Source organism: Temnothorax longispinosus, chromosome 11, assembly GCF_030848805.1.
Source record: "Temnothorax longispinosus isolate EJ_2023e chromosome 11, Tlon_JGU_v1, whole genome shotgun sequence".
Taxonomy (NCBI): Eukaryota; Metazoa; Arthropoda; class Insecta; order Hymenoptera; family Formicidae; genus Temnothorax; species Temnothorax longispinosus.
The window spans coordinates 4,071,080-4,094,167 of record NC_092368.1 but is presented as its reverse complement, the minus strand read 5'-3'; the positions used below and the strand labels follow the sequence as shown (position 1 = coordinate 4,094,167).

The following is a 23,088-nucleotide window of genomic DNA, read 5'->3' as shown; positions in this document are numbered from 1 at the left end:
CGAACGGGGCATTGGTCGCCGAATTTATTACAGGTCTAGCGATCGTTGCACGTGCTACGCGAGAATCGATAATGCGATTAATGTGGAATACAAATTTGAAAAGAAGTAAAATAATAATAATTATATTTCCATAAAAATAGTTTTGCGATGTAAATTTTGATATTTAAATAAATAAAATTTAATGTGCCTTTCTTTCCAAGGTAATTTAATTAATCTCAAATTTTATGCTACATTAATCAAACATACAGCTAACAGCTTATTCTCATTATAAATTATAATTCAAATAATATTATTTATTACGCATTCAATACTCTCAATCGACAAATATGCAAAATTAATAATTATCTTAGCTAGTGCTAACGAGCTCATAAAATAAATCGCGATGTTTCAACATAGCGGACTCGATAATTTATCGAAAATGATTTGGGATATATGGAATATACATACACACACACACACACACACACACACACACAAAATACCCCCGTCGTACATTTATTTTGATACGTTAAATATTTCGTAGCGTGTGTGTTGACTCTCGCGGTGCTCGGCGCTCAGCGTTCGCTGTTTACGTCGTGACGTCATCGTGCGCGCGCGGTCGCTGCTTCGCCATTCCGTCGTCGAGACTCGAGCCGGTAGGCAGCAGCGCGTGCCGCTCCGTGCTTCGTATTATCATCCCTTCGAATACGATCATTCTTTGCGCAGCTTATGCGATGTACTAATCTACCCGATTGCTGACTTGTTTCGAGACATCATTAGAAGCAAACGATGAATTTACCCAAGCAGGTATATCGCTCGAATTTATTCCGATTGAAATAGGGGATCGGAGCAAAAAACGAGTCGAGTCACTGTTTCGTGTCTACGGGCGATAATTATATCATTAACGACGTTTGTTCCTTGCGGATCGAATATATTATATATCATATCGTTTCGTGCGTTTCGAATGTTTTATTAAATGCAACTTTTTCGTCCCTTTCGAATTGAGAGTCCAGAATAATGCTCACGTTGCCGGACGAAATGACTTCAGTAATATCGAAAGCCATGATATATCAATAGTTTCGTAGTAATCGGGTTCAAATATGAGCAATAAGGCAATAAGGCCCGGTATTCGGCATAGAATTGCGATTCACGTTTACAGCGCCGAAAGCATCGTTCTATCTTCGTTTGATATTCGATATGTGCAACGAAGACGGAAGATGCTTACAGCGCGTAGCGTGAATCGAACCGCGCAGCCATACATTTTGTGATTAATTTGAAAATCGCGGCGATGACGTCACGCGCAACGCCCGGCGCCCGGTCGCCCGGTGTGGTACCGACGCTGCGAGCTGCGATGCACCGCCACCGTGCTGTAGTGAAAAGAAGTTCATGTCGTTTACACTTTACGTTCGAGGAACGAGACTCGAGCTGGCAGGTAGACACGCAAGTCGCTCTGTGTCATTATTGAATTATTCCTCTCTGAATTATATCAGTAAAAAGACGATTCGTATTTCGTTTCCAACGTTTAGCGACATCAATCACTTTTGCGTGTGTTACGCGAGATATATAACCTATATGTTCGAAATATCGTGTGCGTGTAATACCGAAATTTAATTGAATATTTTTTATCGCTTTCGAATTTATCATTATTAACTCGACATTATTGCGTTTATCGCACGGCATCGGGATGAAATTGCCGGCTGCTGCTTTGGAGTTCTTCGTTCTTCGACCAGTAAACGGAGTAACGGGATGTCGCGGATCAAATCCGCATCGGGCGTCGTCGGGCGGTATCGTGGCGTGTTTTCAATTAGTAAGTAGAGTCATAATAATTGTCGACAGTTATTAAAGTTCTGTTTAATATTTGTAACAGTAGTAGTACAAATACTATTTTGACATCATCGGTTCAATGAAACGTCTACTGCGAAATTCGTTTGACCGAGGTCTAAGTATCGAGCGTAAACACGAATCGACAAAGCAAAGATCATAGTTTTGAATGTTACACACTGCGATTATTTATCCGTAATTTTAACATGTTTATTCATCCACTTGTCATAATGAAATTATATATTATTATACAGAATTAGACTTGTTCTAAATCGCGAACATGTATTATTTGTTGCAGTGTGAAAAATGAGGTTAGGAGCAACAGGTATTTGAACTTTCACCATCGCTAAGGATTCGTGTCGATTACGCGGACAAAGTGTCGAACAATTTTGCATTCGCGAGTGAGTGTGTGAGTGAGTGCAACGAGGGAATCTGAGAGGAGGAGGAGGCTTGGGAAGCATCGGGCGACAGCGGAGCAACTGTGAGGTAAATACAATAATCTATAATTAATTAATTATTCAAATAGTATCTAGTACTTGTAATATTAATTGTTTATTCTCTCCATTCTCTCGTCTATTTACATATATTTGTGTTTGAATGACTTAAAAATAAGAATTATAGAAAATAATTTTTATTCATGAAACTTTTAAAGAGGATTTATTTAAAAAGAAAACCACATTTTCAAGAAGAATTGGATAATTGTTTTATTAAATATCTACTTAAAGACGAGTAAAAAATTTAAAACGCGTAATAATAATTTTCTAAGAAAATTAGTTATTTCGAGCGCCGTAATAACTTTGATATATTTGTATGTTACAGTTCAACACATAGTTTGCAACGTAGTTTACTCCGCTGCAGCGCATCGTCTCGGTGAGTTAAATATATATCGAGTCAATGTCTTGTTCGTTCTGAAAATGCACGGTGCGAAAACGATGGCCAGAGCCGATGGTGACATTCTATTGTCCTCCTCGTGTCGCGCTACTCGCGCCAGATGAACAATCAAGCGTTCCATCAGATCGAAATTCGGTTTCGGCAATTTCTTCAGTACGGCGAAGAGCGTGCTGATTCGATCGTGCGGATCCGTCAGGTTTGCCGCGTGCAGAAAGTCGTCGTAATATTCGTAGGTCAAGAGCGGTTTAGGCATGTCTCTGAAAAAACTCTTCAGCACCGCAGCTAGGACATGCACTTGATATTTCTCGAAATCCACCTTCTCTAAGTCGCCCTCGTCCATTTTTATTTTGAGTTCTCTCACTTTGGAACTGACACCGCTCTTTCTGTATATGCCCTCGGTATACCGTCACCGCAGTCCAACTTGTACAGTGGTACACCAAATACTTTGCGCGGTAATTTAATACTTATTTTTTAAATTTGATTTTACATAGAAGTCTAATACTTGAAACCAAATTAGGATTTGCTATTGTCAGTATATATACATGTATAACAATATCATATTACTTGTCTTGTAAGTCGTTTAATCAACTAATTATTTGATTTATACATTAGTTTGCGAAATACTTGTGTCGAGTAGTCAATATCATTTGATTTATATATCTGACGAAAGAGACCATCGGATAATCCATCCGTTCTTCGTTACGCCGTAATTCCATCAAGCTCCCCCAATTAATCCGCTCGCTGTGTATAGCACGAAATGCAAATTGGCAGGCTTGGGCGCACTTTCGGACTTAATTGTCGTCGCCGGAAATGCCCGCTTAAGCGAATCTGGTATTTATATTACCGATAAACGGGGAATGCATATTAAAACATGCAAATCGACTAGATAAAAATTCGGGTCGCTCCCCCACGCTGTTAAACGGCCGGAATGCTGAGCCACGGAGATTTCAGGGATTTCGGACAGAAGGGTGCTCACGGTCGGAGTTTTGAACGATCGCGGGTTCGTGCTTTACTGGCTGTTTCGAAGAAAGGGGATATATAGCGCGTCGCTGCTGCTGATGCAAACGATTCGACATGAAATTCCGACGGTAACACGCCACGTGCATTCCTGTCACGCGTGTCGGCTTCCCTAACAAAGCGAGGGGTTGCGGCCGGGCATATGGGGGTAAATCAAAATTTCGCATCTCCTATATACGCGATCGGATCTGCGTCGGTATCGTTTTGCATTAGCTACCGTTATTTCCCCTGTTCAGTTCGAACTGAAATGCTACGTAGCGAATAATCGAGAATCTGTCGCCAAAGAGCAGCAACGATAAAATAAAAATTAATTACATATTTAAACATAATTTTATTTCAAAATTTATTGCATGAGGTCGACGAATACTTGATACATATCTTAATATGGATAATATTTCACACAACATTTTTCAATCTCTTCTCTTGTCGGTTATGATTCCTTAGTTGCATCGATTCCGAGAAGTTGCATCAGTTCTGGGACACTCCGTATATATCATGAGCAGCATGTTATTAATGCTGTCGGAGATATAAGATATAAGGAATACAAATAATATGAACGCAGCAGGTGCTACTGCGTCTTTCTTCCCCATTGCGATTTTTCAGGTTCTTGATTGAGGCATTAGCGCGCGGCGACAGAGCGTCGTTTTTCCGATACCACGCCGCACCAGGAATTATAGCAATTTCGAGATAAACAGCTACCTTGCGGTAGAAATTGCCTCGACGACGACGTCGCAAATCGCGGAGCGTCTTCATAATTCCACGTCGCGTCGATCATTCGCGCGATCTGTCATCGCTGATTATCGTCGTTCTTCCTTCTCTCTCTCTCTTTCTCTTTTTCTGTGTACCCTCTTTCTCCAACACTTTTTATTCGCGAATGGATTTCTTCGTCGAATCACGTTCGTATTGTCCCGCGACAGACACGACCACGTTGTCAGAAATTTTTCGATGGTCGAACAATAGAGCTTTCGCAATTGCTTCGCTCGTGCCGAAGCGAAAATCCAGATGGCTGGAGAACCCGGAGAGTTTTCAGATAGCCTTCAATTGTCATCGATCGTCACTGATTATATCGGTGCTTGGAATAAGCCTATCCACCTCATTTACCTTTTTCACGGAACAAGCTGCGATGTTTTGATTTTTATTGATAATATTGTCTTGTGGTGAGAGTAGAATGAATACAACCGGTTGAGAAATATTACCAAACAATTAAAACTCTTTTGCAATTGAATGGCACAGGATATTCTAAATGTCACAAAATAAATTCATTAATTATTAGGTATATACCGAACAATTATCGAAGCTCGTGAAGATTATTGCGTGAAAGGCTGAGGCTCTATTCAAAGAGACTTCTCTCCCTAAGTTTTATGCAAATAATATCACGTTCTCGCTCTTCTTCTGATCGCAGCAATTCGATCATTTAACATATCAAAAGATGGTTCATGTGAATTGCTTTTCGTGGAAACTCGACGCTTTCACTTTCGTTCGCACAACGGCTGGTTGTACACGTTGGGAGCGAAAGTGTTAATTCTTTATGAGTAACCCCCATACCATTCATAATTCATAATTAATGACCGCGGCACGGTATTCACAGTATCGTATTATATGTTTTGCCGTTGCTCAAATAGGACTTGAGCCCGGAGGATAATGTGTATTGTATTGTTATTATTATCGTTATTATTATGCCGGTGAATTTTTTACGCCGTCTGCCGTGCAATCGCAACCTAGTCGCAATAAAGTAGACTGCCGGCGGACGCGTAGGTGTTCGAACGCAACGAAATAATGATGATTGATCCCTGGAAAGGTTTCACCGTTAAAGTACGGACCGGTTCGTTCGACACGTACAGGCTTCCATCGCGGTGTTATTTAGACTAATGCCTCCTTGGTCGCTTGACGTGCCTATTCGTCCTACTAGATTAAGATTATGGGAAAACGTGTCATCAAAAACTCATGGAACAACTTTTTATACAAGATTCGAAAACTCGCCGATGTTCTGTGATTTTTTTTGAAATTAAATTTAGTTTCTCTACACAATAAAATAGAGTTTTACGAAGTAACGTACATCCCTTGGTATATCCGCTGATTCATTCGTGCAGCACGTACAGTGTATCTGACGCTTCGATATCAGTTTGATGGATTGACAATGGTAGCAGTTATTAAGGGAACGAAAGAAGACGTCGAGATGCTGCATATCTAGCCCGCGTCTGTTCGAAGACGAGCACGTATTTGTTCGCATTATCATGCTAACAAACTATTAGCGATATCACTTGTTCTAGCTATAGATAAAATCGGGAAAACGCATAGTAAAATAATTCACATCTCATAATATCTATTTTTCTATGTAAAGATCCATGACAATTTATACCGTCTTTTGATCGTTAAATGATTGAACTGCATCGGAAGGAGAAACAACAAGATTATTTATAATATTTATATAAAACTTAAGGAAAGAATTCTATTTTTTTAGAACCTCATTCTCTTGGAAATAATCTTCGCGAAATGATTATAAAATCATTGTTCAATGATTCCACATGATTGTTTGGTATGTTGCTAATTAAAGGATTTGCGCAATAAATAAATATTTTGATGAAAATATAAATGCCACTTGTTTAAATATTATAGAAATAATATTGATAATTGAAAAAAGAAAATATTCTTTTTTTATTCTTCTACAAGCATCATCAGCGTCTATACGAGTTTCGAATTATCTAAATTCCATTAGTTAATGGATGTCGCTGGAAAGTCGTCGAGTTAAAAATGGTTGTCGTTCCTCACGTTTTTTTTGTCACAGCATAGTATCTCTCCATTACTCCCACCGAGTCTCTGTATTCGGGAAATGATGCCTGACGTTCTGCTCGAATCAAAACGCTCGAAACGCCTTTATTTACGATCATCCACGCGCCTCGCCATTCAGCGAGTTCAAAGAAGAGCTCAAAGAGACGCGCGAAGTGGCTTCTAATGCCCGGCTTAATGTTCGTCGCGATTAGAGAAGCTGCGGCGGCCGCGGCAGCGCCCGTTAGATTCTCATCATCGGCACCACGTCTCGTCCGCGACGAACGAGCCGCGTTCCCGCGTCGTCGTCGTGAGAAGAGCTTAACGGTACCTATACAAGCAGCGCTGGACTTATATATAAGGTCATACAAAGGGACATGCTTATAGATTATAGACGCAAAGTTGAGTTTTTCAAATATGCGATAGGTCCATAATTGCTAAATGATACTTGAGTTACTTAGAAATGAATAAAGCTAGTTTCTAAATTGTTCACGGTAATATCAATATTAATGGAAGCGTATTGTCATCTCTCTGATAGATCGAGGTATTTGTCACTTTTTCTGTAATCGAGCTTTTTTTATAATATGATAAATATATATTACTATCGGTTAATCTATCAACCGATTACATAGGCCTTGAGCGTTGTCTGTCTGAAATGCGGCCCTGTACATACGTTCGCCACGAAGACGCACTCTAATTGGAACGCTGGCGCCACGGCGCTCGGACTCGCGTCTCTCTTACCGCGTCTCGACGCGGAAGAACTCCGACGACGACGGACGGATCTCTTCGACGAAATCGCCGGAGCGGCGTTTTTCCGCTTGCCATTGCCGTTTCTAACCGGCACCGATCTTTCAAGGGGATACCGCTCTCATGCGCCGCAGATTATTTACAAGGCTCGTCGCGCGTCGCCTTTACATCACCGCGTTCCTCCCTCGCGTGTATTTTTAACCCCACCGACGAGTAATATGGCGTAATAGATAACTGTCACGATAGCTCATTTCAGAATTTTTCGTGTTATTAGAACGGCGCCGCTAATCGCCTGTGACTTCTCGTTTTATCAGTGTAAGGAGACGCATCTCGTTCATTTTGTGAAACCATAATATTTCTCGACTATTTCTGTCGTATATCCAAGCTCAGCCATCTCATATTTTGTCGTGGAACGTGTCAAAATATAGCACACATTTTGTGCGTGTAATTATATCAGCGATATTAGGAACATTAGTTTGAGTTTTTTTTATATTCAAGGTATTTTGAAATAAGTTTTAAATATTTCGAATAATTGATTCGTATCGCGAGAAAGAGAAAGAGCTAACTTAGCCAATAAACCTCGGTGAAACGAGGGAGCCTCCCAATTTCTCGAGGATTCGGTCACTCGAGAACGACGGGCAGACGTACTTGTGCATCGGCGAGGATAAGCGGAACGGGAGATATCTCGGCGGGAATCGAGAGCACGGTCGTGTATCAGTGGAAACGGTCCTCGTTGGAGCGTCGAGTCGGGGAGCGGATTCGTGCGGTTCGCGCGCGTTCGGTGAAGAAGTTTGCATTCGGAGTAGGCAGGTATAACTCCCGGGAGCGGAGCCTATTTTGTATAACCAGTTCCGCCGAGGCAGAGATTTACGATCGTAGCCATCTTTCCTGCCGAGACCTCCGCAAGCCCCGGCTCTTCTCCCGGTTCACCGGAATCGGCTCGTTCGCTCGCTCGCTCGCTCGTCCGTCGCCGATGAAACTAGCGAGAATCGCGAACGACTTATCATTGCGTGAAACTCGCGTGAGATTTTCTACGGAACGAACGACTGGCGCGATCGCTCGGACTGCTCGATCGAATCGTTAATGTTACTGCAATTTTTATAATCGTATAGAAATCTAAGAACGTTGATCTTCGCACTATAGCTTTGAATATACCTATATAGAATTTCTACATTAGTATAGTCTACATAATTATCGCAGAAGAAAGGATTTTTGTCAAATGATACAATAGAACGTGCATTGTAGATTAGTTTATAAAAAATTATATTCTAAAATTAAATGTAACTGGTTGAATACTTGGGATACACGCCTGAGGGCTGCATTCTGCAGCGCCGTGTCGGGCGTTGGAGTTACGCATCACGCGGAACAGATGCACAGATGCGCAGTATGCAATTTATTATCTCGCGCTAAGTTATTTCGAAAATTGCCATTGCTGTCGGGGGCAACAACTATTTCGCCAACGCAATGGTGATTTATCACCAACTGACGTACCCGATAAAAGCATATGTATCGTTTCACTGTATATCTCTCAGCGGTGAAAAAAGTATATTAAAAGTAACGAACTCAGCGGAGAACGAACCTCATCGATGAATAAACGATCGCTTTAATTTATGAGTGTAAAACGTTTAAAACTGCATCATGATAGCATCATATTTGCATTTCTGGGAAAAAAAACAACTTAATATTACTTTGCGTAATCACAGATAAGCATAGATATAAACATAGATTCCACAGTCATTCACTGATGAGTCTCTATTATTCAGTGATGCACCTTGTGCTGCGGTTAAATCGCTATACGGTAATCGAGCCGTTTCCTTCCCGAGAAGATGAAGAAGCGAACGCACCAGGCTGAGATCGGTCGGCGCGCGGAAATAATTACTAGCCTAATCGGTAATCGGTGATCATCGAAAACGTAAAACGACAGAGGAGGAGACGAGACCGCCGCGCGCGATAGACTTTGTTGTTAAAGTTTAACCGTAATAATTGCCAATATTATTTATCGATCGAATAAACGCCGGCCCCTTTGACGGAGGAAGTCGAGCGCGTTATGAATCATTTACCCGCGCGCCGTCTTTTTTACGACTCTCCTTTCCCCGATACTTTCTAAAACCGGGTCGGCCTCGAACGGGAGAAATTACCTAAGGGAATTCGTCGTAATGACTAGTTACAAGGCGCTGCCTCCCAGGTTTACGAATGTCGGATGTCGTTTGATTGCCGCACGAGCGTCCGCCGGTGTTTTACCTCGATCTTCTAGTTGCCGTAGCCCAGAAATCGAGATCAGAACAATTCTTCGCTTATGACAGATTTTGCAATATTCCTCCTTTTCCTTTAGATCTCCTATTCAACTGTAGAATTGACAAAACGATTTGATTGATGTAATCAATTCTTTTAACAACTCCGACGAAATTGTGAACGAATGTTTAACGAAGTATATAATGTGCTGCATTAAATTGTTTCTTGAATACTGCTCCAATTAGAAATACGATTATAATATTTCGTATAAGACGCGAAAGAATTTTATACATTGTATTCTGCCTACATTTTTGCTTCAGTATATTGTTTGTCTTCTACGTAATATTTCTTTGGCAATAATCCACTCGGCGATAAATTGCCTATTCCCCCTTATCTTTCGTACATTTGACGTCGAATACGACGGGATCTTGCGGACTCTGGGGATCCCGACCGTTGGATAGTCTCGGATTACTATTGCTAAACGGGCTCGGCATCGCGTGTCCATCTCCTTTCGTAATCCCGTTCAATTGAACCACCTTCCGACAGTTAACACAACTAGTCCGAGTGCGTTTCGCGTACTTTAAGGTCAGGAGTGACGAGGGGCTGCATGGCTCGCCCGACAAACAGCCCCGGTCACATCCGCAGGAGGCGTCGTAACGTAATACTCATCGCAAGGGTCCCCTGCTCAGTGTCTCCCAATTTCATTTTCAAGCTTGAAAACGGCAATCCACATACTGCTGCAAAGAAACTAGGCTTGCAAACAATTCTCCGTTATTCCGAAAGTTTGCGTTATTATTCTGAAATTTCGTTAAACACTTGAGAGACAAGAATTTTTCTTTCTCTTCAGAGAAAACCCATTAAGCAGAGAAATTAATTAAGTTTTTCAAAGATTTTATACGAATTGTCGGGATGTAGATGTACATTTCGCAGACAGTTGATAGATCCAGTGATTTAATATTGTTCTAGACGGCTGTTTCGTTTTTACTACGTCCGAAATTCCGCCTCTCTCGTCGCGGAACCGCAGAAGAAACCGCAAGCCGTAAAGTGTCACGCGGGCGTGATGCAAGATACTTGCGCATCGTGTCCAATTTCGTAACTTATCTTATCCCCGTTTGGAGATAAATGTTTCGAGGACAAAATGTGCGGCTGATTTTTTGTAATTCAGCCAGCTTGAGAACCACCGCTGGTATGCCGCGGGCAGTAGCTACGGGTCCAGCACAGGGCAGTAAAGGGCAGTAAAGCATAAATCCCCTCCCCCCTTTCCTGCCGTGACTGCCACCAAAAGCGGGGGCTTTAATTTTACTCCGGCGTTTTAGTGCGGATAGTGTGCGCGCGCGGGTCGTTCGAACGGCGCACCATCGTTCCCCTCTGATCCCTGTTGATTGTCTAATTATCGTAGACCATAGATGCCCAAGCGCGCACAACTATGCAGACGATTAACGTGGAGAGCCGGTGAGTATAGCCATGAAACGAAACTGGATGTAAGGCCGATGGTAAACAGTATCGTCCAGTCTCTATAGAGTGGATTAAAGGCGACAGCTCGTGTCAGATTTGCATTTACTTACGTCCGAAAGCGGAACGTATCCGGACACAGAGTGAATTGGAAAGTATATGCGCGTATTTCCACGCTCAAAGTGAGAAGGTTCTTGATCATAGGTCTAGAATTGTTTTCTCTTCGAATTATATCTATTATTTGTTAAGAATTTTTCAATTTGTACGAGTAAAAGACAGTTACGCTCGGGATTATGATATTAAAAATAATTTGAGGAATGAGAAAAAAGGATTTGTTTGTAAAAATTCTAAAAGAAAATATAGAAACATATAGATAAGAAAGAAAAAGAGGGGATATAACTATATCCTCTCAATTATGGAAAATATTAATTTTATATACCTTTTAAATTCAATTTTGCATAATTATTAACATCTCTGTACTGAATGTGGCGAGTTGTTGATTTGGTATGTTAGAAATGTTTTCCGTGCTGACACACGCATGAATCGTCCTCGCGAAGAATACCGGTTCTCTTAAATAATATTTCATTATCTGAAGGAAAAATTATAGCTTCGCGAATAATAATGGTTAGTGAAGTCCTGCGCTCTGCTACCGCACTTGAGAAACGCGCGGTAATTCCATACCGTTCACGAACAAGACGATCGATGTTTGAATTTAAACGATGTTACGGCAGGTCGATCGAGCCGTTCGCCATAATTGCCCGCGCCGATGTTACATACGGCTAATGGCGGTATAGACGCACAGCGGCACGCCATTCGGCGAAATTAAGTTACTTATTATTCCTAATAATGTTATATCAAGACGGCGCATGGGATAAGCACAACTCGGGTGGGCATGCGTTTATCCGGACCCCGATCGTCCCCGATCGTTATCGGCGATCTTAAGTGCAAGAGCCGCAATTAACCGACCGATTCTGGGCACGTTCCAAAATAATGTTTACCGCCCAGTCAAGAAGGTAGGAACAAGAAAATGCCAGTATCGTTATTACCTGATAACTTCCAGAGTTCTTGCTTGGTGACTATTTTGTCAACAATACGAAACATTTACGAATAATTGTGGAGATATATAATAAAAAAGAATTTGACAAAAATCGAGGTTTACAAAAGGGTTTACATCCGAAAATTATAAAATATTTATTAGAAAATAAGTGAAGATTTTTTATGGTAATTCTTCCGCGGTATAAGCAGGTAGAGAAGGAAGTAGGCAGATATAGGTATTATTAATTTCCAAGTGGCGAGGGGGCACGGTGCGTTGTATATTCGTAGTTTCGTCGTTTCTTGGTAAAGCATTGCTCGACAGCCGTTCTTAATTACTGCCGGTATCCCGAGGGACAGAAGGTAGCCGGCAGTAAATAACAGGGATGCTGCCGTTGCTCCGCTTGTACGATCCCACGGTCGCACGTGCGACAAACCGGCCTATCTCACGACTGGGGTCTACCCACTTGCTACACGCGTACGTAGATGAGCGGCCTGCATGCTCGCCCGGTTAGGTTATCCACGGTACATCGTAGTTAACACTCCGGTTCTCTCTATCCGGGATATAACTCCGGCCGACGGAGCCAATAAAATCGTCGTTTATTTAATCGCGCGTCGATCCTCCGTACGGCCGCTCGTTCCGCCACCCACATAGCACGCAATCCTTAACCCTTTAACCCTCTAGTCCCTTTTTATTAATAGTTTGCTGATAAAATTATTTTTTATTTGAATTTGTTTGAGTGGAAATAAATGAACATGACAAAATTATTCTATAATTTAATAGCGCACTTATTAATTTAAATAATATCTTATGTACAAAAATTACTGAATAACAATCAAATTGATATTTCGAATTCGTATGTTTGATTTTGGTAAGTGTCATGCATATCTGTTGCTCGTATAAGTAAAATAGTGAGACGAGCGGGTAGATATTCTCGTTACGTTACGTACGTGTCAGAAGCATAACTTTTCTCCGGTCGGCGCGATCCCCAGCGTGAAAGTTAGTCGAGATACGATGTAAGATGCGTTCATATGTGAGGAGCGTGCAGAATGCTCGTGCAATGTCGACCCGGTCTGACCCAACGGTAGAGAGAGAGAAAGAGAGAAGTAACAGCCTCCGTGTTGGGTTTTCAACATCCTGCTCGGTCCGACGCAATGCATCTGCCGCAATGCCGTCGGATGCCGTTTCGCGGATCGGTCACTGCCGCGAGCGAAGATCCTATGCATTTTTCTGCTAAGCCTTTCGAGTTAACGAAGACAAAGTGAGGCATATTCCGAACACTTTTGCCGGACTACAGCGGAAACGGCGGAATTACGGCGGACCATATTAAGCCGAGGAGGCGATCCTCGCAATCCTCTCTTCTTACTCTCGTGACCAGCGTGATCTCTGAACGCGGCACTTACAGATTTATCAAATTACGCGATATTTATGAAGGCAGGCAATTTTCAATTTTTAATATGAAAATTACACGGAAAATCGACGCATTAGCTCCGCTGTCCTGATAGATTCTAAGTACCTTGATGTCAAACCTACACATACGTGCAGAAAATTGCACGTGATCTTAACGAGATGCTCGAACGCGCCGAGCGATCGGAGGAAAAGCGTTGATCGGTGTCAAGGTGGTGGGCGTCTTATATGTATATATAAAATCGGTGTACGTCGACCGGCACTAATCGACAATCGTTTGAAAGGATGTATCGCGCAGTCGCCGCCAAGGAGTAGAATCTTTCACTTTCACCGTGGTTGCTCCGAACCCGAGCCTCGCCCATCAAACGGTTGTGTAACTATCCCCGCGCGACCTGGTTCCCATAACTGTTCCAAGTAAAACAGAGGAGCATCCAGAATCGAATCGGAGGGTTGCGCGGAATATACGGTGACCTATCAAAATCCCGCACGCGATTCCCTGACGCGGAAAAAGTCGCTGCGCGTGAAGAGATTCGATCACGAATAAATTGGCAAAGTTTTAAGGAGAGTGTTACTGCTATACGCGTAGCTCTTGAAACTTTTTTCACGACAAATTTTTCACGAACGCTCGGAAAACATCTGGTCGCGAGGGGAAACGACTGCAGAGCGAATATGATACTACGGATGCTGCGCGCGTTAATTCGTATGCATAGCGCACTAATCGCGAACGGACTTACATAACGGGTCTTTCTTACGTGCCGGGTACTTAACCGCTAACCAGCGTAAAGTGTGCTCCACGTCTGGGAACTTTATTGCATCTTTCCGCGAACGACGATTCGAAATGTCTATCTCGGCCGACGTCTCGGGCTATCCCGGCGTCGGTACAAAATTACTAATGTCGAGTAAGGAAACCGCGCGTGGAAACCCTCCGCGCGTTTGTTGTACAATACGTGACTTCATTACCTTTTCGTGCTCGCGCGCTTTCACTGGTGCGAAAGCAAGGTGTTGCGCAATTTTACTTAAGCCCATTTCAAGATCATAATATAAGCCCGATGCGGCGATTGAAAAGTGAATTACCTCGCTACTAGCGCTCCGCGAGTGCCTCAAATAAAACTCGAATGTCCCGTAATAATGCGGAGGCGAATGTGGCATGCCGTTTGATAATTTTGGTTCTTATTACACTCCTAATCGTCTCGGAAATACACGCGGCACGTCGGGCTTTACGTTCGCGTGAGTACTCAATTAGAATTATGGAGCTAAGTGCAGCTGTATACGCGGGAAACGCGTGTGTATGAGGCGGTGCTCGCCGTGCTTAACATTTCAAAATTTCTCCCATTTGTTCATTATAGAAATTTCCCATCGGCGGAGAGCCGCATTAAGTAAGTCCTCGGCCACACGTTCATCGTTTTTCCTTCATTAACTTGCCACGACTTTTATTCCTTTTTTACTGCGACGCGGTCGTGTAACCCGTCGAGGGTAACGCAAGAAACTCAATGCCGTTGATAACTACTTGTTGCAGAACAGTCGTGATTTGCACCTACCACGCGAGGGTGAAATTGCAATTATTCGAACGGCCGCGTTCGATCGATCGAGCGAGCAAAATCGACAGTCAGCGTAATGCTCGGCGCGGGGTTTTGTGCGTTGTCGGGTGTGCACGCGGAGGGGGAGGCATGCACCGTGTAATTCCGACGGCATAAAACGCAAAACTCTGCTCTCATTAAAACAGGGCTCCACCGCGGAAATTTCAGCCACCGTCTCCTCACCGCGCCGCGCCGCGCCGCGATGACAGATCGAGCGGTATCAGTGCGCCGCGCCCGCCGTGCGCCTTTGCGCCTCCCATCCGAGAAATATTCGCTCACTGTGGTAATTGGGCCGTAAGTCTTGCGCAAGTATTAGCCGGGATATTGTATAGTTACGGCGGCGGCGGCGACGGCGGACACCTTAAACCGATCTGTCGCAAACGCGGGAGATAAAGCCGGCAAAAAGCAGCGTTGCAGTTTTGCGGTACGATACTTTACGATTCTGACACACGCAGCGTTTCTCAACCCATTGCAACGGGCTGGAATCGCAATGGGAAGTGCATTTCGGGAGCAACATGGTAATTTGCTGAAACTGAGGCAGTCAATGGAATATACGTTGTAAAAACGTCGCACCGCATCGCAACGCAATTTGCGGGAAAGCAACGCAATTTCGCGTAACGTAACGTCCGGTATCGCGCGCGCGGTGCCACCACCAAATATTATTCCGCATGAAAACAACATTTACATCTCAAATTAATCGAATGTAACAGCGTTAGAGAAATCGTCGGAGCGTGTAACGAGTTTTTTTTTCAGTACCCTGTTAAAATCGTCGCAACCCCCTCGTGACGTGCATGCACGCGCGACGAGATGTTATTATGAAAATAACGAGCCCTTTTAACCGCCGTCGTCCCGTCCAATTTCAGCTACAAGACCGCGTGGGTCGTTTGGCACAATACTGACATTTCGACTCGTAATAATGTACGTAATTCCCGCTGTACTTCTCTTCCGGAGAGGAAAGTTTCACTTCGCCTTTTGCTTCAGCATTTTTTTTTAGCGGATCCTTATATCCTCGAGTTCTCCCACGCGCAATAAATAACCGTCCGCAAAATCGTTTGTCGAGAACACGCGTTATTCCGAACAAATTATGTGAGTATTATCGCTACCACTGCTGTGCGGGAATTTGCTTATCCGTGACGAAATCGGTAAAAATTCGTCAGTAACGAGTCACTTTGCTTATCGCTGATTGCGCTGCAGGTTCTCAGATTTTAGTCGCCGCAGCCGAGAGAGAGTAGGTTTTGCTTGGTTTTTTTTCAAGGTTTTTAGTAAAGCTTGCCTTTTATTTAGGTATAAATAAAAACAACAAAAAATGATCATCTTCCTTTTTAATGATATCATAATGTTAAAAAAAAATTATATTGTTTTATAACAGCATTGTATAAATAAACTTATATTTATGACAATGCTACAATTAATGTTGCTTTGTCACTGAGTTATTCGATAATTTTATTTTCGTCTTTTAATCGACTTTTACGAAGTAAGTTCTATTAAAAATTAAATCGTGATGTTTTCCCATTAGAGATGGGATGTGGGCTAACGATTTTCCAAAGTTTTGCGAAGAAGACGACATTGAGCAGCCTCCCACCTCGTAACTCATCCGTTCGTGTAGGGTCAGGGGGTCGCACTCGGGGCGCGTCCGAAACTCCGGCAGTTACCGAGACCGCTGTCGACATAAATTGCGTCGACCTTCGCCGCGAACGGCGAGAATTTTAGGTTTTGGCATTGGGTATACTCGATGTGCGCGGTATACTTGGTTAATTGTCACGCTCGGCAGTTACATTACCCAATGTACGTTTAATTAACCGCTGATTATAACACTGAGGCTCGATGTATACCGCTGTTAAATTATCTCGATTCTCATATCTATAGACTCCGTCAGTCGTATCTTTGCGAGAAACGCGGTCGGGTATGGAAATAGCGCGGACAGGGATGAATAGCAACAAAGGATAATTGTAACATACGAGATAATCGGAGCACTTAGTTATTGCGTACTGAGATAAGATAAAGTTACGTGTTCTACAATAACGCGAACGTGACGGACAGTTAGAATGATACGTGAGGAATATATGTTATCGGTGCTGAAAGTAAAACTGCGTATTCAGATTGAAAGCTTTTTACTTCCTATCCTAGAGATAAGTACTTCAGCTTTGATGGTAGTTTCGATCGCTGCACTGTTAGAAGCAGTGTGTGAATATCACACACTTTATCGCGTGTGATGTGTGTCCGCCGTTTTAAGACGTCTGTAAGTGTGTTACTTTTTCACGCACAAATAGATGTTTGATTATATTAGTGTGTGTGACTTGTCACATAGCTGGAGAGATGTGTAACTTAATTATGTGTGTGATTTTTAATGCGCCTATAAATGTACGAAAAAGGGTCGCAACCACTTTTATACACATGCATATCTTCTAATCTTTTTTCACGATGCCAAAAAATTCTTGTTTATCGGTTTTACTTTCTTCCACAATGTTTAATAACAAATAAACATCTTGCAATTTTTGCTTTTTTTTTCCTATCACCTCCTAAAGAAATATGTATCTGTAATATGAATTTCGTCTTCTAATTTACATCTCTATACTGTAATAATGCATATGTTTATTTGTTGATACTTACTTTTTAAGGTATATACGTTTATAGTATTCTCTGTCGAAAGTATGAACGAAAAGTTGACAGTCGATAATAATAGCGGAAGATTTGGTAGTGAAAACGGAAATGAGGACGCCACGCCACTGCTAATGGTCTGTTTACGCGGAGCGTTTAGCAGACGGTTGACCGTAAATCCGGTAGTTTAGAGCGACTTTGTAGCCTCCGGTGCACACCTATATAGCTTGGCTCCGCGTCTCATTAACGGACAAATTGTTAATAGTCCGAGTTGAACGCCGCGGCGGGGACGATAATTCGAGCTGCCGCGCGGCTCTCTCGTGCCGATAATTTGACGTTCATTAATTGCGCCCGGATATCCTGCTAAGAGCTGTAACGTTTGTAGACCCCGGAGACGTTACTGCTGGATCCAGTTACTCGGCAATGGATACAATTCTTCGGGAATCACGATCTTGAAAATTGCAGTACGAGGTAAAGCAATTCGCGCAATTGTAATCCGCGCAATTCACGCCGCTTATCGGATCGCTATAGGAAATCGGTATCTCTCTAATGCGTATTTCGCTCTATCAGATTGCGCCGACGATATTTAGAAAAAATACTTTGGCGTTTAATATGGTCCCTGCGCACGACAGCTACTTTCCTTATCGCACATACAATTCTATATACATATTGGCTTTTACCGTACGCTGCTATTTTACGTTTGAACTTTCCCTCTTGCGGTTTCTTTCCAGCATCAGTTCCGTCTCATTTTGTATATAGAACGCACGATTTTGCTTCACTATGAAAATTAACGAGCGAGCATTAACCCGAAATTAAGCCCCCACCCGCCACTTGGACGATTACTTAATCGCCCGAGGACAATTTGTACTTAATTACGATCGTCCGCAGAAATAACTTCGTTCCTAGCCTCCGGTGTGTTTTGCCCCGGACTTATTAGTCTGTGAATTATTGACGATTGCTGTCGAGCACGAAACGAGGCATTTCTGATTGTCGTGCAAACCGGGTGCGCCAATAATTTGGCTCCCGCTAATTATCCTGAATATTCCGCGAGAATATCGCAACGAGAACGCGGCGACTATCGAGACGAACGGGACGTTTCGCGAGTTCGTTAATTATTCCGGCGTTGTATGTCTGTGTGCCCCGTAGCGTCGTGTACGTGATAATTAAAAAGCGCGGCCGTGTATACAGTCGGTCAGAAGGAAATGTTCTTGGTACGAGCGCGAGTTGCAATTAACATTCACGGCAACAGGCACGTAAATATGCGTAATAATTAAAAGCTGGGATGCATAATGTCTGACATAAAACTTATGGTTCTTATCCACCATTATTAACTATCAAATGTGTGCGTTGATCTGATCGGCCGCGTAAGGTTGGCGTGAGTAAACTTAATAAAGTCGAAATTGATACGAAATTATAACCCCACAGGAAAAAGAACCACTCGATTTGGTGCAGCTCGATTTTTTGAGTTTGTTAATAAGTTACGCTAAATTGAAAGGATGCAAATGAGAAAATTTTTATCCACCAAGCTTCTTTAATTTCAATCAAATAAATCTGATACGTAACCGATTACTCGAAAGTACATAACTCATTCCACTACCTCTTTCATTTTACACATTAATTCTTATTGCTCTTTTAGAAGTTCTTTGAGATAGAAAGCAGAGGAATTTAAAAGAAATTTATCACAGAAAATAAAATAGATTAGGAAACTAAATACAAAATAAATATTCAAATTATATTTCGCTTGTTCTTTGGCACCCCGCTTGTCTCAATCATCCCTAAGTAAGGCTAACACTGTACCTAAATCTTCCGCTAATCGGTCGATGTGGGCGCAATTAATTCTGGATGAGGACCCTGTTTGCTGACCATCGGTATGCACGACGGACATCTGAGCGACCGCAAGTTGTCGCCGATGCTCGTTCAAGCGTCAGTATCTGCGGACACACGTCGGAGTTTCTAATATTACCGTCCCCGTGGTAAGGTCACGTACGCGTACGACGAGTAGTACGCGAGAGGAACGGACGAATATAGCCGATTTCTTAGACCCAGATACGCACATATGCTCACATACGCGGACCGCTGCTGGATATTTCTGGTTTGTGCGCGAGGGGTAGCATCCGGTGCATCTCTCGCGTGCATTCATAGGGGACAGGGGGGGTACAATCGAGTACACTCGGACGATTTTAATTTCTCACTCCATACTTTTTGGAATTTAATCATTTCTGCTTAAGTTATTCACTTGCTTCTATATTGGGATTTCTGCTGAACCTTGAAATGAATTTTGAGATAATTTAAAATAATGATTAAGTAAAGAACAATATTTTCTTGACAAATAATTGGAATAATTTTAATCATATATAATACTCAATTATGGAGTAATATGATTTACTTGATTTCCTTGAATATTGTGCTTTTTTTTTTTAATTATTAAAAGCATATTGATTATTAAAAGAACGATAATGAAATATGTATAATAATTAAATGCTCTCTTTCTTTCATTTCGCAAAGTTAATTTCCGTGTTAACGAATGGTGAAATTTCTTTTTAGTATATAACTTGTGTGTGTGCACAATGTACTTTAATTTTATTGATTTACAGCATGATAAACATTTTTAGAGGTGAGATGATTAGTAACGCGACGCGCGCACGCGATTTCATTTATTTTATTTATTAACAGAATTCACGACAAATTCAGCGCTGTGCCAATTTGATCATTTATCTCATTTTCGCGTTTCATTTCAACGACACGACGAGATTAACTTTTTCTCCCCCCTGGTATAGGATCCTGGATCCTAGTTTGCTCTCGCGAATATCCCTCGCGCCACGGCTTTCCGACGCTCATGCACCCTCCCGTGCCTGCTGCACCCACTTTCGTTTTCGCTGTCGATTGTGGATTTGGCAAACCCAAGTGGCGTCGCTCCCACGCGGGACAGGACACCAGAGGGACACCCGGGGATTCGATGGATGAATTATTTACCCGATTATGTCGCGGCGCAAAGGTCTCCCACCCTGCACGGCACCAAGGCCACGCTGCATTATTAACGCGCATTACGACGAAGCAAAAGCCTCGCTTCTCGCAGCAATCTTTACCTGAGACAGAGGTAAAGCGGGTGCGTTTTACGGGTTTTCTTTGACGGATTACTTGCCCGGCGGTATCCGAAAGCGGATAATACCTCGGCAACTATCCGGTGTCCATTTTACAATGTCATTCACCGTGTTTGAGTGATGATATTACGGTAGTGTTGCCATAAATCTCGAATCCTTTTGGATTTTCGGATATCTATAAAGATCTTAAAAATACAGTAGTTTTATCGCAGCGATACAATCAAAGCATACACCGAATATTTAGAGTGTATTTGCTTTCTACATTTTTCTTTCTCGTAAATTTATCATGTGTTAACAAACGCGTCCGATAGTTTGACCGAAGGTTAGTAGATAATTCCTCCTGAGGATTATCTATTATCTCCGCTTCCTCTGTAGTTTCTATCGGGATTACGTATAAACCTCTTTGCTACCGCTCCCTTCTCACCCTTCCGCCTCTTTAGTTACCCTCGCAGGGGACGTTCTCGCGGGATTTTCGATAAGGTCTTAACCTTTCTTCTTTCCTTCCGTCTATTCCTTTCCTTTCGCCGAATAAGCCGTTCTTCTTCATTCCGTTTACCAAGCAAGCCTCACTCGTAATTCTTACCATCGATTCCAATAGCGTAACTTGGTGCGCGATTTCGCTTTACATCCCCAGCAATACCGCTCAATTATTTCGCAATGTCGCGTCGTAAAAGAAAGGTCTCCGTTTTTTAAATCAAGTTTTACGGTAATTTTGCGAAACCACTTATCCGGTAACATCGCGTGCGGCGATAGTGGTTTATTCAAAATCTCGCCTTTTCGACACTGGTCCCCTTTCTCCGCTATAAATTGTATGACGCATGACACGACAAGGCAGGCTTGGAAAACGGCGCGCCTTATTACCATCATTCGTTTTCGTTAACGCAAACGCGGCGCCGCGATGGAGGAGATTTTCACGCTTGACTTTCGGGGTTTTCGTTACGAGTGATTTGTTTTCCCGCGAGGTACAATCTTGCATTTCGCATCACGCTAAATAAACATATAGTCTGGAAATTTTAGGTGATCCATGATCATTGATGTCAAAACAGTTAAATTTGCGAATAAAGTAGTAATATCATTCAGAAACTTTCCTTTTATCATGAAATGCATATTTTATTTGAAACTTTTTTCTGTCTGTAAGATCTATTATCACATTATTCAATGACAATTACATAATTTTGATTTTATAAGAGAGATCTTTTAGTATATATACTTCGTAAAAAGCATAAAGCGATATAAGTATTATTTGTACAAAATTGTTTAGTTCTACAACTTCTACATTTGTTACGGAATCCTTGACTCAACTGGATAAATAAAGAGATCGTTTCCCGCGACGAAGACGAGAGGCAAATTAACGCGCGCGCAGTGACTGTGCGGAATATCCACGCGCGCGAGTTTAGGCGAGACTTTAGCCGAATCGTTTCCGGTAAATTTCCCTCCGACCGATAGGCCGCCGCGCCGGTATGCTCCGGCAGATCGTAGCCGGCCCGATATCGGAACTTGCGCTTCGGAGCACACGCGACTTAACCGTCCGGAAAATTTTTAAAATATCGAGCGTCGTTGAGCGGCGCGCGTCCACTCGGCGAACGATCCCGGATTCGAGCGGGTAAAGACGAATTTACACGGTTCACGCCAGGCGATCGCTCTGGATGAGTCACGCAAAGAGAGAGAGAGAGAAAAAGAGAAAGAGAGACCCCATTTGGATCAACTGTCTTTTTTATCCAGATATATACAAAATGCGCATAAATTATCTTCAACCAAACCCGGCGATCAGAGCAAATTGGATAACGACTTTTCTTCTGTCATCATTCAATGCGAGTATAATCGTCTTCCATTCACTCTATCCGTTTCTTTTTCACTCCTTGCATTCATAAAAGCGATACGAAGCGACGCGTCCGTCAAAAGCGGGCCGCGAGCAAATTTGCCTTAAACGCGGCGAAAGCGAGAGCAACACTATTCATACGATGAGAATGTCGCATAGTTGCCCGATTACCAGCCATCATCTCGAACACGAGAGAAGAGAGACGTGCGGCAAGTTTGCTCGTAAAACTCCTTCGACCGACTACTTTTATGCGCCCTGTCCCTCTTGTTCCCTCGCGCTTCGCCTCGCCGTTCCCCCTTTCACAAACGCCATCGTGTTACAGGAGGGAGAGAGGGTCTACGTGGAGCTGCAGTTCCGTAATTACCGGCTGCAGTTTCGCAAAATCAAAAGTAACGAGCGCAACTCCCTCCTCTTCCTTTCCCTCGCCACTTTAGGGCAGCAATTAAACCCTTTTCGGTAGTCGGGCGTCTATAGACGCGATTCCGCGCGAATGCGTACGTCGTGACGTCGCGCTCTCTCCCTCGAGGGTTCATTTCTAAAAATACTTTGCCCGTCAAAGATTGCGCATGCGTTATCCTTTGATTCTCTCTCGTTTACCTTCGTCCCTTTACTTTTTTTTTCGCGAAATTTTGGTGTGCGACTGTTGCG

The 23,088-nt window shown here is 42.8% G+C and overlaps 1 protein-coding gene and 1 long non-coding RNA gene across 2 annotated transcripts in view; one reads left to right on the top strand and one right to left on the bottom strand.

The window, feature by feature from the left end:
- The window catches only part of LOC139822426 (uncharacterized), a 109,574-nt gene extending 106,900 nt beyond the window's left edge, over positions 1-2,674 (top strand). The window contains exons 5-6 of the long non-coding RNA XR_011734519.1: positions 2,099-2,286; positions 2,620-2,674. This is a non-coding gene — a long non-coding RNA (uncharacterized lncRNA). The remainder of the gene's footprint in view (positions 1-2,098; positions 2,287-2,619) is intronic.
- LOC139822425 (MAP/microtubule affinity-regulating kinase 3-like) overlaps positions 1-23,088 on the bottom strand; it is a 208,105-nt gene that overhangs the window by 110,361 nt on the left and 74,656 nt on the right. The window lies entirely within an intron of this gene.